Genomic DNA, 12,183 nt, shown 5'->3' on the forward strand with positions numbered 1-12,183 from the left:
ACGGACTGAGTCGCTCTATGTTCTAGTAGCGGTCGGCATTCTAGTGAACCTGTTGGAAGCGCGAGCTTGGAACTGCGCACTTCACCAAGAGAATTCGTTGAGGAAGCAGCCGGTGTTCAGCTTCGCGTCAATAGTTCATGACGGAAGCCTGAATAATCCTCGGTTTTGCTTCGCATTCTTCCAGTATAGTCAGAGTATATTCCTAGACGTCAGAGAAGTATTCTCCACGACAGCAGTGGAGTTTCCGTCTTCGAGAGGAAGTCAAATTCCAGTCAGCTGAGGTGGCAAGATAGAAACGATATTGGCAAGGACTACATCGTCTTCCCCATCAGCAAACTTTCACTTCATAGAACATATGAGACAGTGAGCGACAGCTGTGGAAACGATTGGAAATTTACAGTAAGACAGCCTTTCTGCGTACTGAAGCAGCGAACTTTGGTCCTTGTTCCCTTCCTTGCGCTTTCCCTTTCTTTCCCTTCTCCTTGTACCTTCCCTGTACCTTTTTGCCCGCTCTGAAGGAATAATTGGGCTGAAGCTGCGAGGAGAACTGTCCTATTGTCTACACTGAATATACAGAACCCCCCCAATAAGGCAGGAGTACGAGGCTATCCAGGTAAAAGGCGAAGAGGACATTAGAATATTAGAACTGTAAAATATGAACATAGAGTAATGAAAGTCTCCTTATTTCACAGTCAGGAAGCCTTCACAGAAAACTATTTCATACAGAAGAGAAGCATAGCCTAGAGAACCACTGGTAGGATAAAACTTATATATTTTCCATAGAGTCTTGTCAGTAGAGGTAGGTTGTTGTGGTTTATTCTCTTCCTCTTCTGTGCATTAGGCATCATCACCGTGGCGAACAGCAGACCCCCAAGACAGTCTGAAGCCAGAACAGGTGCCAGAGGTTTTCAAGGTGTCTCTTCTCTCTCTCCACTTCCCCTTTCCCTTTTGCTGGTGTACTTTGCTCTTGTAGCGGAGACACTGGTGGGAGGACGATTGGGACTTGCAGCAATACTACCTCTGCGAAGTGTTCCGGAGCCTTCTGACAGTTTGAAGTGCCCACGTATTTTACTTCGCCCGGGTAGTATGGCGGAGGGAATGGATTTGAAGACCTTGGGAGAGATTCTAGAGGGTATTCAAAGAGAGATAGGAGCAGTACGGGTAGAAAATAAAAGTTTGCAACAGGAATTAGTGGCTTCTCGTCTAGAGACGAGGATGTTAGCACAGAAGGTCGAAGGACTAGCCTTGGGAAATCCAGTTCAGAGCATTCCCGCTCCAAGTACTAGTAGTGCAAGTACAGACCCTAAAACGGTAGCTCAGGTTATTCATTCAGTCTCTCCTTTAATCCCGTTAGCAGCACCTGAAAGATTCACGGGGGATCCACAAAAGGCCCAACTTTTTTTGACTCAGTGCTCCCTCCATTTCATGTGCCGGCCCACCCTATTCCCCGATGCCCAGTCTAGAGTTGCTTTTATTCTTTCCTATTTGGGTGAAGATGCTGCTAATTGGGCCATGCCATTAATAAGTGAAGCTGATCCTTTATTATGTGATTTTACTCACTTTAAAAGTGAGTTTCTTAGGATTTTTGACAGGAGAAGGATTTCCCAGGCCACTGATAATGAGCTGTTGGAGTTACGTCAGGGATCTAAGGATTTAATAACTTATCTTACGCAATTTAACAAACTTATTTTGGAAACAAATTGGCCCGAAGAAAAGAGAGCGGCATTGTTTTACCGAGGATTGCGTGATGAAATAAAAGACACCTTGGCTCAAGTTCCAAATCGACCGACAGAGCTGTCAGAGCTGGTGGATTTGGTGTTAGAATTAGATTTTCGCCAATCTGAATGCAAAGGAGAAAAGAAAAAAGATTGGAAGGCTACCTTCCCTCGTTTTGATCGGACTCGAACTGAGAAAGGATCAGGAAATTCAAATGATGTAGAACCAATGCAGATCGGAGCAGTAAGAGGACCACTTAGTCAGGAAGAGAAAGAGTCCAGACGTCAGAAGAAGTTGTGTTTATATTGCGGAGGGGCCGGTCACTTTGTGAAGGAATGCACTAAGAGCCCCAAGACTCCATTTAAGGGAAACAAGAAGAGCCATCAGTAGGAGGAGTCGCTCTGGTGGTGAAGGAGAATAAGTCGGCTCTAGAACCTCATTTGATTCTTAACACCTTACAGACTATGATTCCGCATGTGATCCTTCATATGACCTTGAAGTTCAGGGAGCGTCAACTTTCTGGTGTAGCCATTATGTTGGATTCTGGGGCTACTGGCAACTTCTGCGATATTATTTATGCTCGTCATATGGGAATTCAAGCCATTCGAAAAGAAAGACAGGAACCCGTTTGTGCAGTTGACGGAACGAATTTGACCTCGGGCCCAATCACTTGTCATAGCGAAGAACTCACCTTGATCCAGTCTGATGGCCATTGGGAAGTCTTACAGTTTAATTTGATAGATGCACCCCAATTTCAGCTGATTTTGGGGTTGCCGTGGTTAACTACCCATAATCCGACTATTGACTGGGAAAACAGAACTGTCAAGATGCAATCGCAATTCTGCTTGGAACATTGTTTTGGTCCACAGGAAGTTCACAAGGAACCTTCACAAGCTACCTTGTTGTCATATGGAGGTCAGTCAATTGGTGTGATTTCTTCAGACGAGATTCCTCCCGAGTATCGGGATCTGGCAATGGTCTTTAGTGAACAAGAGGCCGAAGTTTTGCCACCCCATCGGTCATATGACTGTACCATCGACTTGGAGCCAGGGGCTGTTCTTCCCTGTAGTCGGATTTATGCTCTAACGGAGGCAGAGAATGAACATTTGAAAAGTTATTTGGACCGCTATCTCGCAAATGGTTGTATTAGACCTTCCCAGTCACCGGTATCTTCTCCATTATTCTTTATTCCGAAGAAGCAAGAAGGAAGTCTAAGAACTTGCATCGATTACCGAGCATTGAATCAAGTAACAATTAAAAACAGATATCCTTTGCCCTTGATCTCTGTCTTATTAGATCAAATAAAAGAAGCCAGGGTCTTCACGAAATTGGATCTGCGGGGTGCTTATCACCTCATTCGAATGAAGGAAGGGCATGAATGGAAGACTGCTTTTCGAACTAAATTCGGCTTGTTTGAAAATTGTGTGATGCCCTTCGGGTTGTGCAATGCCCCCGCAGTATTTCAACATTTCATAAATGATGTAATGAGCGATCTAATTGATAACATTGTGATCATTTACTTGGATGACATTTTGATTTATTCCAGGAACCCACAAGAGCATCCAAAACATGTAAGATTGGTGTTGGAAAGACTTCAAGCCCATCACTTGTTTGTGAAGCTAGAAAAATGTGTTTTTCATGTGAACCAAGTTGCATTTCTGGGATTTGTCATCTCCTCACAAGGCATCACCATGGATCCAGGAAAGGTGTCCGCTGTGGAAGATTGGCCTACGCCACATAACATCAAGGAGATTCAGAGATTTTTGGGATTTGCCAACTTCTACAGACGTTTTATCCAGGGATTTTCTCAATTAATCTCCCCTATAACTCGTTTGTTGAAGAAAGGTGTCAAGTTTGAATGGTCTAATGAGGCGGAAAGAGCATTTTGTGATCTGAAAAGGAAATTTGTGTGTGCTCCAATTCTACTGCATGCTGACCCTATGGAACCTTTTTACCTGAAAGCAGATGCCTCAGATCAGGCGATTGGAGGTGTCCTTTCCCAACGGCATCCACAGACTGGGCAATTGCATCCTGTTGCCTATCGTTCTAGGAAGTTGCTTCCGGCAGAATTAAATTATACAATCACGGAAAAAGAATTATTAGCAGTAAAGGACGCCTTCGAGGATTGGAGACATTATTTGCTGGGAGCTAGACATACAGTTACTGTATTCTCTGACCATAAAAATCTTCAGTTTTTAAAGACAGCCAAGACACTCACTCCACGGCAGTTACGATGGTCTTTATACTTCGCGGACTTTGATTTTGTAATTACTTATCGTCCAGGTACTAAAAATGGAAAAGCAGACGCTTTGTCCCGTATGAACACTGTAGAAAGTGAGCATTCTGTGGAACCTCAACCTATCATTCCGGAGTCCAAGATTGTCTGCACCCTTTCCATTGACAATTTTCAAGAAGAGGTACGGAAAAGTTTGACCCAAGAAGAAATTCAGAAATGGGTGCGGTTGGAAGATGGAAGACGTCATCAAAATTTACCTTATGTTAAGGAAGCTTTGTACCTGCCCAGACCCTCTCTTCAACAGGAGGCGATACAGCACTGTCATGATCACCCCTTAGCGGGCCACAAAGGAATCTCCAAGACACTAGATTTAGTACAGCGCTATTTTTGGTGGCCTGGGTTATCCTCTCATGTAAAAGAATATGTGCAATCTTGTGAGCTTTGTGCTCGTGGGAAACCTAGCAGACAAGCTACTCAGGGTTTACTTCAACCACTTCCTACACCTACCCATCCTTGGCACACCATCTCCATGGATCTTATAGTAGATTTGCCTAAGAGTAAAGGTTTTAATACCATTCTGGTGATTGTGGACACTTTCACTAAAATGAGCCACTTTATTCCCTTGTCAGGCATTCCTACTGCTCCAGAGTTGGCCCGGGTTTTCAGTGAGAACATAGTGAAACTGCATGGAGTCCCAAAGATAGTGGTGTCTGATCGGGGTTCTCAGTTTATCTCTAATTTTTGGCGGGCTTATCTGAAAGGATTGGGAGTGGAGAGTAGGTTGTCCACTAGTTACCATCCTGAATCTGATGGTCAGACGGAGAGAATCAATCAGGAGCTAGAGCAATATCTCCGTTTGTTTCTCATTGATCAGGGTGGTGACTGGTCAGATCGATTATGGATGGCGGAATTCGCAAGTAATAATGCAAAGAGTTCCTCTACTGGTTACTCTTCATTCTACTTGAATTCTGGTCACCATCCAAATCTTTTTGTAACTAAAGAAGATCTGGGAGTTCCTGCAGTGAATGAGTTATTAACTCATATGAATGCCCTACATGAATCGGCAGAGCAAAATCTAATCAAAGCCAAGATCTCATATAAGAAATGTGCTGATAAACATAGACAAGCTGCTCCTGGGTATCGGGAGGGTGATTTGGTTTGGTTGTCCACCAAGAATCTTCATTTAAAGGGCAATAGGAAGTTTCAGCCGAGATTTGTAGGTCCTTACCCTGTAGAGAAGGTTTTGGGTCCAGTGACAGTGAAATTAAAGTTACCTACGAACTCAGCAATTCATCCAGTTTTCCATGTGTCCTTATTGAAGAAGACCCAGCCAAAGATGCGTCTCAAGAAACCCCCAGGTCCTTTGAACGTTCAGGGTCAGGCAGAATATGAAGTTAAGGACATTCTAGATTCTAAGTGCAATAAGGGTTCCCTCCATTACTTAGTGGATTGGAAGGGTTATGGCCCGGAGGACAGGTCCTGGGAACCTGAGTCGCAAATTCATGCTCCACAGTTGATTAAAAGATTTCATACACTGAATCCGTCCAAACCAGGACCGATAAATCGGTCCTTAAGAGGGGGTACTGTCAAGAACCTACGAGTTGTCCGAAACCTTCAGGTTGCCGCCACTTGTATTCCTGCTCGGCATAAGAGGGTTCGAGCGGTGGTAAAACCACAGCGGTTCAATGTGTGGTTTCCTTGGCCGTTTTAAGAAGATTCTGGCAATTGTAAATAACCTTTGTACAGTACCTTTTAGTTATTGGTCATCTAGTTAGTGTGCTTCCCCTAAGATGGCCGACGGACTGAGTCGCTCTATGTTCTAGTAGCGGTCGGCATTCTAGTGAACCTGTTGGAAGCGCGAGCTTGGAACTGCGCACTTCACCAAGAGAATTCGTTGAGGAAGCAGCCGGTGTTCAGCTTCGCGTCAATAGTTCATGACGGAAGCTTGAATAATCCTCTGTTTTGCTTCGCATTCTTCCAGTATAGTCAGAGTATATTCCTAGACGTCAGAGAAGTATTCTCCACGACAGCAGTGGAGTTTCCGTCTTCGAGAGGAAGTCAAATTCCAGTCAGCTGAGGTGGCAAGATAGAAACGATATTGGCAAGGACTACATCGTCTTCCCCATCAGCAAACTTTCACTTCATAGAACATATGAGACAGTGAGCGACAGCTGTGGAAACGATTGGAAATTTACAGTAAGACAGCCTTTCTGCGTACTGAAGCAGCGAACTTTGGTCCTTGTTCCCTTCCTTGCGCTTTCCCTTTCTTTCCCTTCTCCTTGTACCTTCCCTGTACCTTTTTGCCCGCTCTGAAGGAATAATTGGGCTGAAGCTGCGAGGAGAACTGTCCTATTGTCTACACTGAATATACAGAACCCCCCCAATAAGGCAGGAGTACGAGGCTATCCAGGTAAAAGGCGAAGAGGACATTAGAATATTAGAACTGTAAAATATGAATCTAGAGTAATGAAAGTCTCCTTATTTCCCAGTCAGGAAGCCTTCACAGAAAACTATTTGATACAGAAGAGAAGCATAGCCTAAAGAACCACTGGTAGGATAAAACTTATATATTTTCCATAGAGTCTTGTCAGTAGAGGTAGGTTGTTGTGGTTTATTCTCTTCCTCTTCTGTGCATTAGGCGTCATCACCGTGGCGAACAGCAGACCCCCAAGACAGTCTGAAGCCAGAACAGGTGCCAGAGGTTTTCAAGGTGTCTCTTCTCTCTCTCCACTTCCCCTTTCCCTTTTGCTGGTGTACTTTGCTCTTGTAGCGGAGACACTGGTGGGAGGGCGATTGGGACTTGCAGCAATACTACCTCTGCGAAGTGTTCCGGAGCCTTCTGACACCCGCAACCTAAACATCAAGTGCAAAAGTTGGGTGTTCTCACCGATGACCAACTGTCCATGTATCAGCAAGCAAGTAGGGTAGCCTCTACCTGCTTTACTATCCATAGATGGCTAAAAAAAATCTCATGGATGCTACCTTTTTCCGCCCAACACACAGTGGTCCAGGCACTTATTACTTCAAGGCTGGACTATATTAACATCTTGTACCTGGGTACCTCTAAGGAAGTGCTGCGTAAACTGCAGTTAGTACAGAATGCTGCAGCACGGCTGCTTTGTAAGATCCCCAAAACTGCGTCTATCTCTGGATCAATTCAAGAACTTCACTGGCTCAGGATTGAATGAAGCATTAAGTTTAAGACTTTGAGTCTTATGTTTAAGATCAAATCAGACAAGGCTCCTCCCTACCTGTTGTGCCTTGTTCATCCTTATGTTCCTTCTCGCTCACTTCGATCTGCTACCCAGGTGAAGTTGGTCATTCCTAGGATGCGACTAGTTCATATGGGCAATGGCTCCTTTTCTTATTTGGGTCCCTCTTTATAGAACTCTTTTCCGGTAGATCTTCGAAGTGAATCTTCTTATGAGATCTTTAGGAGAGGTATAAATACTTGGCTATTTAATATGTAGCTCTCCTTGTTTCTTTGCACTCGTTCAGGCGGCGCTGAGAAACTCTAGGGTAGCTGTGCGCCTTACAAAATTAAAATAACAATACAATAACAATACCAATAACAATTGGGAATATAGAAACTACACTACGTGGTGCCCAACGTTTGGTAAGGCACTAATTTAACACTAGATACTAAAGTAACTCAGTCGTAATTTTCTCAGAGACTACTTTTTCCCTTAAAATACTCCAATAGACGTCTGGAGTGGGTAAAAGGATAAAATATCTGCCATAACTGAGTAGGACGAGAATCCTATGTATTAGTTTTTGGTTTGTTCAACGTTGAAGGATACAGTGTTCCAAAATATTGTGCATCTTATCTTCGTTTCCTTGAAACTTGCTCTACAAAACTTTCATTAAACATTGTCGCTTAATGTTGACAACAACGCAAACGGTGGAGCTGCAGCAGTTGCAACCCAACCAGGGTTAGACGTTACTGGCTTTAATGAAGACAACCCGGATGCTATAATCATCCTGGAAAATTTAGGGAAAACCATCACTATAAAACTTATAACAAATGGCCTATCATCAAGCAGTGGTAGGGTAATCCTTGTCATAGAGGCACATGAATATCGGCAGACAGAGGTATTATATTCATGGATTATCTTCCCTGAAGCAAATCCAGTAACTTCTACAAAGAAGAGGAACATCCAACGGAAAACACTCCTTTCGAGGATGTTGAAATTCCACTAACATACCAAGAGCATGCGCTCTGGTTTAAAGGCGCCCTACAACATCAAAATTATATTACCAGGCTCGGTCCACTAGGTAGACCAGGAGCAACATGGCCGGTTTTAGCCAGCTATAAACCACATCCTGCCATTGAAGAAATGACAGATGCGGAACTATTAGTTCAACTGAAACAACTAATTAAATTCCATAGACATTTTGTTCAATATGTCATGCAGACTTTAACAGTCCAACCTCCTATAAGGATTCCACAACACACCCCTTACCAGGGGAACACAAATAAAATCACACCACAGATTATGCAATCAGTCATTGGGTTACAGTCTTTGCTGCAATCTACACAAAAACACATGGTGTTCCGTCTATGGCGGTAAAACCAGATGTCCTGAAACAGATTCAAAATGAATACGGGGCAGAGCCTGCTTTAAATCTAGGTATTATACTACTGAAAGATTTCAAACAGGTCTCAACAATAATATTAGCTAATATTAAAGGTGAGGCAGCATCCGTGGCGATCCGCCAAAAATTAAGAGAATTTGACGTAACTGAGCAACCATATGAACTAGCCAGAATAATTGAAAAATCCTATGTGGAATTAGGTAGAGATAGTTTGGGTGGAAAATCTTTTAAACCCCAACTAACTGAAAGTCCTGAGAAGGTCTTTATTAAAAACACTCTCACTGTTCTAAAGAGAAGCGTTCTCAATCCCGAGGTAGGTCTCCTCAAAAGGAGCCCCCTGAAAAGAGGTATAACCTCAGGAATAGGGATAGTGTGAGAAAACCTGATAGATATCAAGAAACTGATACATGTTCTTCTCGTACCTTTCAGACTTCCTCACAGAAATCGGAGCAAATAGAAGAACGCATGGAGTCCAAAGACGATCAACACGTTCCATAATACTTGGCTTTGCATCTGAAGGGTACAAATTCAATTTTAAGAAATCACGAATTGCCCATTTAAACGTCCTGTTTCTGGGGTAAGAATTATCAAGTGAAGGCAAAAGCCTGGCAGCAAACTTTCTAGAGAAATGTGCGCTGCTCCAAACTCCAAAAACGCTGAAAAACTTGAAGTCGATTCTAGGTTTCCTGAGTTTCAGAAGAACTTCCATTCTAAACTGCACAGAAAGGGTTAAACCTCTCTACAAATTAATCAAACCTAATTTAAAAACAACTAATTGGACTCAAAAACACACAGAAATTTTGTCTTCAGTGCAAACAGACATGTTAGCAACAACACATTTACAAATACACGTAAACGTAAGCAACCTTGTAATCCGAATCATTCCAGGAAGATGCTGATTCACGTACTTAACCTTTAATGAAGGAGAAAAAGTACCAATAGCTTATAAATCACACTTCTACACATAAGCTGAATTGAAATTCACTTCTACAAAAAAATGCTGACAGCGGTTCAAACTGCTGTAGCAAAAGAGAGAGCCCTCGCACAGGGTAAGTGCATAATGGTCATTACTCCTGAGGCAGTGACAAAAGCGAACATTCCAAATGCAAAGGCTTTTCATTCGAGATGGATACAATGGGTTAATTCTCTTGCTGCAACAGACGTTGAATACGTTTTTGACCCCTATTTGAAAACACAAGAATTTCTACAATACGAACAAGAATGTCCTCTGCCCACTGAGATTCTGCCTCCAGAACAGTACAAATGTATACTTTATACAGACGGATCAGCACAGCCCGCAATTGGGGGTAAACAAGCTTATAGTGCTGCGTGTGCGATCGTTAAAGGTCGCTGACGTGATGGTAAATTCCGACCTATGGTCACTAAAATTCAATCTCTCAGAGATTGTACAGCTCAGAGAGCTGAACTACAAGAATTCAAGATGGCGCTTGAAAATACCGATCTCAAATTCCCCACACTCATAGTGTGCGATTCTTATTACTGCGTTCAATCTTACAGTGAATACTTACAGAACTGGATTTAAAACGGTTTCAAAGATGCATAAGGTCGCACAATCAAGCATAAATTGCTTTGGGAACAAGTAGTTCAGCTACAAAAATAACTACAAAAGACTCACGTGATCCATACACTGAGTCATCAACGTGATGGCATTCACGTTGCAGGGAATTCATTGGCTGATAAAGCCGCGAAGGCAACTGTGCAAACGGCTTCTGTAGCTGCAATCACTCATTCAAAAACGAGAATAGACAGCAAAATAATGCAAGCTGTCACTGCTTCAAGCAAAGACAGCGGTAAAACATTACCAAAAGGTTTTCCACTCAAATACTCGTATATAACTGACACAAATAATGTTCCTTTTGCTCGAATTCCTGGAGTGGGGGATAGAGTAATTCCAAACCTGGAATATAGATTAGGACTCATTTTAGCAGCACACGAAGGGCTTGCCTCTGCACACGCAGGTGTTTCCGCCACAGTATCGTTATTAAAACAGAGATACTGCCGGCCGCGCATGAGGAAACAAACAAGAAACTATGTTTTGGAATGTGAAATCTGCCAAAAGATGAAAGTATCTACAGTGAAACGTCCTGCCCAGACGCCCCTATTAATCTATATATATAACAACGAAAGTATGTCTGTTTGTCCTTTATGCATTACTACACCATTCATCCGATCGCCATGAAACTTTGGGAAGTTGTTGAGTACACTACCGCGAAGGTTTCTGGCATAATTTGTTTAAAAATATCACCCCCAGGGCCCTCATAATCTTTTGAATACTGAAGTACGCACCAGACGGAAAAACAACAAATCGTGTCTCCACAAGCACTCGAATAAATAAATAGAAATAAAACACCATTCATCCGATCGCCATGAAACTTTGGGAAGTTGTTGAGTACACTTGCGCGAGGGTTTCTGCCATACAAATGTTTTAAATATCGGTCCCCCAGGGTCCTCATATTCTTTTGAATAATGATGTACGCACAAGACGGAAAAACAAAAAATTATGTATCCACAAGCACTCGAATAAATAAATAGAATTAAAACACCATTCATCCGATTGCCATGAAACTTTGGGAAGTTGTTGAGTCCACTTCCACGAAGGTTTCTGGCATACATTTTTTTTTAAATATCGGCCCCCCAGGGCCCTCATAATCTTTCGAATACTGATGTACGCACCAGACGAACAAAACACAAAATCGTGTATCCACAAGCACTCGAATAAATAAATAGAAATAAAACGACAGTTTGAAATGTTTTCCATATTAAAATGAATACGTTTTAATAAAAATGTCACAATGTAAATTGAATGTTATCATGACGAGTTTCCTTGAATTTCCTTTCTTCGGAGATCGCAGCAACACGCGACGGGTACGCTAGTATCAGATAAACCATTAGCTTGCGTTTACCTGGACCACTGCGGTCCCTTACAGAGGGAGGGTAACTATAAATATATCATGGTCACAGTGGATTCGTGCTCAAGATTCATTTGGATGTGGCCTCAGCGCTCGGCTGATCACCCGAACTGTTATAAAAGATTTGCGAGTCTTTATCGGCACATACGCAGTCGACACGCTATATTCTGACCCGGGTCCTGCGTTTAGCTCAAAAGCTTACAAGGAGACCATGGCCAATCTGGGCGTTGCATTGCAGTACTCTAGTCCATTCCATCCTGAGGGAAATTTGGTTGTGGAGAGAAAAAAACGGGACATAAAGCAATCTATAACAGCTAGGGTATTAGGCTCAGGTGATGGGTGGGTCAAACATCTAATAAGTGTCCAACATAGTCATAACAATCTGCCAAAAAGTTCTCTGGGAGGAATCACTCCATATGAAATTATTTTTGGAACTAGAATGATTGTCCAGGACCTTGATCCTCACACTTCAGTGGTATAACAAAACTCTTTTGAATTCAAAGACTGTTTGGCTGTTTTGCAGGACTTAAATGAAACAAGAAATGCCAAAGCAACACACTGCAGAAGCCAACGACCACTGAAAGGGAACCACCCATCCCAGCAAGGTCTGGCTGGATTCCAAAGATTGGGGAGCTAGTCAGAGAAAAGATTGCGGACAAGAAGGAATTTGGGCCTTCTTAGAGACAACCAGTACCTGTGCGAGCA

This window comes from Lissotriton helveticus, chromosome 4_1 (genome assembly GCF_964261635.1).
Source record: "Lissotriton helveticus chromosome 4_1, aLisHel1.1, whole genome shotgun sequence".
In the NCBI taxonomy this organism is placed as follows: Eukaryota; Metazoa; Chordata; class Amphibia; order Caudata; family Salamandridae; genus Lissotriton; species Lissotriton helveticus.